This window comes from Arachis ipaensis, chromosome B5 (genome assembly GCF_059453495.1).
Source record: "Arachis ipaensis isolate K30076 ecotype BB chromosome B5, ASM5945349v1, whole genome shotgun sequence".
NCBI lineage: Eukaryota > Viridiplantae > Streptophyta > Magnoliopsida > Fabales > Fabaceae > Arachis > Arachis ipaensis.
The window spans coordinates 112121448-112127054 of record NC_142440.1 but is presented as its reverse complement, the minus strand read 5'-3'; the positions used below and the strand labels follow the sequence as shown (position 1 = coordinate 112127054).

The 5607-nt window shown below is 35.2% G+C and overlaps 1 non-coding gene across 1 annotated transcript; it reads left to right on the top strand.

The window, feature by feature from the left end:
• The first annotated feature begins 1137 nt into the window (after window positions 1-1137).
• On the top strand, window positions 1138-1241 carry LOC148565388 (small nucleolar RNA R71). The gene has a single exon (XR_015885128.1). It is a non-coding gene; the product is annotated as a small nucleolar RNA R71 (small nucleolar RNA).
• The last annotated feature ends 4366 nt before the right edge of the window (window positions 1242-5607 follow it).

The following is a 5607-nucleotide window of genomic DNA, read 5'->3' as shown; positions in this document are numbered from 1 at the left end:
AGCGTCCGGGATCCGGAAGCTTCTGAGGTAGTTTCTGTTGAACCAAGGCATTAAATTCCTTGGTGAGCACTAGGAGTTCTTCCTTCAATGCCTCTATTCCAAATAACTTGGCATTTAGCTTTATGAGGACTCTTAGGTAACAAGTAACTTGCTCTTCCCTAGTTTCCTCTTCCTCATCAGAGGAGGAGTGATCCTTATAATCCATAATTTGTAACAAAGGCATTCAATGGAACTTCTATGGTCTCCTCATGACCCTTAGTTGCCTTCAATTCTTCAATAGAGAAGTCTTTAGTGGGCGTTGAACGCCCAGTAAGGACTTCCTTACTAGCGTTCAATGCCAGAGTATCCCCTTTAGATTCGGCCTCAGCTTCCACAATGATGACCTTACACTCTGCTCTTGGATTTACTTCAGTGTTACTTGGGAGGGTGTTAGGAGGGGTCTCAGGGATTCTCTTACTCAGCTGACTAACTTGTACCTCCAGATTTCTGATGGAGGACCTAGTTTCTGTTATGAAACTGTGAGTGGTCTTAGAGAGTTCAGAGACTATGGTTGCTAAGTAAAAAAGGCTCTGCTTTGAAGGCTCCATATTTTGCTGAGAAGAAGGGAATGGTTTATTATTAAACCTATTCTGGTTTCTTCCAGATTGATTATTGTTAAAGCCTTCCTGAGGCTTCTGTTGATCTCTCTATGAAAGGTTAGGATGATTTTTCCATGAGGAGTTGTAAGTGTTTCCATAGGGTTCTCCCATATAATTCATCTCCTCCATTGTAGGTTGATCTGGATCATAAGCATCTCCATCATAGGAGGTGTCTTGAGTGATGCTAGCTACAGCTTGCATTCCAGTCAAATGCTGAGAGATCATATTGACCTGTTGAGTCAAGATCTTGTTCTGAGCCAATATGGCATTTAGAGTGTCAATCTCCAAGACTCCTTTCTTCTGAGCTACCCCATTGTTTATAGGGTTTCTCTCAGAAGTGTATATTAATTGGTTGTTTGCAACCATTTCAATGAGTTTCTGTGCCTCTTCAGGCATTCTCTTCAAGTGGAGTGATCCACCAGCAGAATGGTCCAATGACATTTTGGACATCTCAGATAGACCATCATAGAAAATTCCTAGGATCGTCCATTCTGAGAGCATATCAAGAGGACATCTCCTGATCAGTTGCTTGTATCTTTCCCAAGCTTCATAGAGGGATTCACCCTCTTTTTGTCCGAAAGTTTGAACTTCCACCCTGAGCTTGCTCATCTTTTGAGGTGGAAAGAACTTGGCCAAGAAAGCATTGACCAACTTTTCCCAAGAGTCTAGGCTTTCCTTAGGTTGAGAATCCAACTATATCCTAGCTCTGTCTCTAACAGCAAAAGGGAAATGCCTAAGCCTGTAGACCTTAGGATCCACTCCATTGGTCTTAACAGTATCATAGATTTGTAAGAATTCAGATAGAAATTGATGTGAGTCTTCTAGTGGAAGTCCATGGAATTTACAATTCTGTTGCATTAGAGAAACTAACTAAGGCGTAAGCTCAAAGTTATTTGCTCTAATGGCATGTATGGAGATACTTCTTCCATAGAAGTCAAAAGTGGGTGCAGTGAAGTCACCAAGGACCTTCCTTGCATCTCCTCCATTATTATGATCAGCTACCATGTTTGTGTTTTCAGTTTCTTGTTCAAAAAGTTCTATGAGGTCTCTGCTAGAGTGTTATGCTTTAACTTGTTGTAAATGCTTCCTTAGGGTCCTCTCAGGTTCAGGATCAGGATCAAAAAGAGGTTCTTTATCTCTGTTCCTGCTCATAAACAAGAAAAAGAAAAACAAGAAAGAAAGAGAATGGGAATTTCTATGTTAAAGTATAGAGAACACCCTGTGAGATGTGAAGAAGAAAGAAGAATGAAGATAGGGGAATGGGAGGAAGAATTTGAATAGAGGGGTAGAAGAATTTGAATTTTAAGATGTAAAAAGGGAAACTAGAATTAAAATATTTTTGTTTTTATTTTAATTATTAATTGAATTCAAAAAACACGAAGGAAATTAAAAGCTAATTAGCTAAAAAGATTTGAAAATTGAAAGATGATTTTCGAAAAAGAAGAGAGAAAAATTAGTTAGGAAGTTTTGAAAAAGATAGAAAGAGAAAGGAGAGTATTAAAGAGATATCAAACTTTTAAAATAAGATAAAACAAGTAACTAATTAAGAAATATTTGAAAATAAGATAAGATAGGAGATTTGAAAAAGATTTTATTTTTAAAAATTTTAAATTTAAAATTGGAAAGAAAAAGTCAACAAGATAAGATAAGAATTGAAAAGATTTGAAAAAGATTGGATTTTGAATTTTGAAATTGAAACAAGATAAGATAAAGATTTGAAAATAAGTTGGAAAGATAAGACATGGTGAAGATTTGAAAAAGATTTGAATTTAAAATTTAAAATTAAGATAAGATAAGATAATAATTTGAAATTTAAAGAAAGATGAACCAAAGATAAGATAAAGATTTGAAAAAGTTTTAAATTTTAAAATTTTAAAAGAAAGATAAGACAGAAAAGCATCAAATTAAAAGAAAAGATTTGAAAAAATTTAAAAAGATAAGATTCGAAATTTGATTTTACTTACAAGAAAATACCAAACTTTAAAAATTTTTAAATCAAAATAAAAAAAGAAAGCAAGATTTTCGAAATTTTTGAATAAAGATAGAAAAGATATTTTTTATTTTTTCAAATTAATTAAGAGAAAAACAACCAAAAGACACCAAACTTAAAATTTTTAAATCAAAGATACTAGTTTTTTTCGAAAATTAAAAAGAAAAATACCAAAAGGCACCAAACTTAAAATTTTTAAGATCAAAACAAGAAAAGAAACAAGAATGACTTGAATACCAAGAAGAACAACTCAAGAACAAATTCGAAAATTTTTAGAAAAGAAAAACATACAAGGACACCAAACTTAAGAACTGACACTAGACTCAAACAAAAAGACACAATTTTCGGAAAAAAATTTTGGAAAAAGAAAACAAGAATGTTCAAACTTTTAACAAGAACAAGAATAAAAGACTCACACAAAAGACAAAGATTAATAGTGAAAAGAAAAGGTGTTGAAAAATTCTTGAAAAGAAAACAAAAGACACAAAACAAAATAATAAAAAGTACCTAATCTAAGCAACAAGATAATCCGGTAGACCGGCAAGTGCACCGGGTCATCCAAGTAATACCTCAGGTGAGTGAAGGTCGATCCCATGGAGATTGTTGGTTTGAACAAGAAATGGTTACCTTGTAGATCTTAGTCAGGAGATTAGAAGAGATGATAGTTGATGCACCACTATTTCGTGGTATATCTTATGCTTAATTGAGTGGATTTTATCCACTAAACTCACTCTTATTCACATAATTCGCATGTTTTACATTTTCCTTCCTAATTTTATGCTATGATTGAAAACATGCTTCTTTGGCCTTAAATTGATAATTATTAATCCTCTCTTATTACCATTTGATGCCTTGATATGTGTGTTAAGAATTTTCAGAGTTTATAAGGCAGGAATGGCTTAGAGGATGGAAAGGAAGCATGCAAAAGTGGAAGGAATACAAGAAATTGAAGGAATTGCTAAGCTGTCCAACCTAACCTCTTCGTACTAAATCGACCATAACTTGAGCTACAGAGGTCCAAATGAGGCAGTTTCAGTTGCGTTGGAAATCTAACATCCGGGGCTTCAAAATGATATATAATTTGCCATAGTTGTCCTGAAGATAAGCGACACGCATGCGTGCATCTGCGAAAATTCAACGTATCTGAATTTGCCCCCAGCGATTTCTGGGCTGTTTTTGACCCAGTTCTCGGCCCAGAAAACACAGATTAGAGGCTGCAGAGTGGAGGAATGAGAGGACACAACTTTCATTCACATAATTTTAGGGTTTAGATGTAGTTTTCTAGAGAGAGAGGCTCTCTCCTCTCTCTAGGATTTAGGATTCCTAGTTTTATGCTTGAGTTGGATATTGACAGAGTCTCTACCCCGTTGAAGTCTTTATCATTCTAGTTTGTTTTCTTTTTCCCTTACTCTTTCATATCTTTAATCTTTGTCCAGAGTTACCATTGGATTATTTTTAGAATTTATTAATGTAAGAAGTATTTTTCCATTTAAATTTTATTATTTGTTTAATTGCTTCCAATTGATTTTAATTACCATGTTCCCTTTTTACTTCTCTTATAAGGTTACGAAGATGGTATTCATGTTGACAGAGTAGACTCCCAACTTGACTTGGGAGTTGATTAAAAGGAGACCCTTGAGTTAGAATGCTCAAGTGATTAGTTAAATTGGAAGTTGTTAGCTAATTCTCTATTTACAAACGGTAATCCTTCCCAAGGGAGAGGATTAGGACTTGCGAATAAGAGTTAGCTCAATCATTTGACTTTCCTTTATTTAGTAAAGGTTAACTAAGTGAAAATAACAACCTCTTGATACTACACTTGAGAAAATCCAACAAGGATAGAACTTCCAATTAATCATTTCCCCGGTCAAGGCTTTTTATTCTGAATATATAAATCTCTTTTAATTTACATTGCTTCAATTTATAATCATTTATTTTTCCACTCTCCAACTCCCAAAATATCTCAGAAAATCTCATATGATAAACACACTTCCCTGTAATTCCTTGAGAGATGACCCGAGGTTTAAATACTTCGGTTATTACTTTTTAGGGGTTTTGTTACTTGTGACAACCAAACTTTTTTATGAAAGGATTCTTTGTTGGTTTAGAAACTATACTTGCAACGAGAATTTATTTGTGAATTCTTTACTAGCAAAAATTTGATCATCAAAAGAATGGTGACGTTGCCGGAGAATTGCAATCGTGTGCCTTATTATTGGTTATAGTAAATATTTACTTTTTTCTTGTTTGCTAGTTTTTGTTAGTTTAGGAATTAATTGCTTATTTTTACTAGTTTTTGTTTTTATTTTCTTTTGATACTATGAACTCTCACCCCTCTGGCTATGAGTTTGGTTCGAATTATGTTGTAGGGAATGGAAGCTATAATGGGAACATGCATCAAGGTTGGAACAATCAAAGATGGGAGGAGTCACAAGGATCTGATCAACCCTTTCGGCAACAACCCCAAGGCAATGGTTATGGTGGACCCTTTCGTGACAACCAACCTCCACCAAATTACTATGACCAAGAGCCATTCCAAGAAGCATACCAAGATAATGGCTATGGTGAGCACTCTTTTGATTATCAAGAACCACCACCATACGCCTATGAACCCCTCCTCAACATAATTTTGAACCACCATACTCACAAGCCCCTTACCACCAAACACCCCCATATGAACCTAATCCTTATCCACCATACCAACTACCATATGAACCACACATAGAACCACCCCAATTCCAAAACAATTGCCCCCCTTCATCTTCCTATGACGAGATGCTTCAATCTCTTGCACAAGGACAAAAGACCCTAGAAAGCACACTTACCGGTCTGACCTCCGCTATACAAGCCCTCGTTTCCTAGATTAGATCATCGAATACCTCCAACAATCAACCCTCAACCTTTAGTACACCCCCTTTTCAATCCCATAATGATCTCTCTATCCCATCACCACCCTCCATGAAGGAGCACCCACATCCA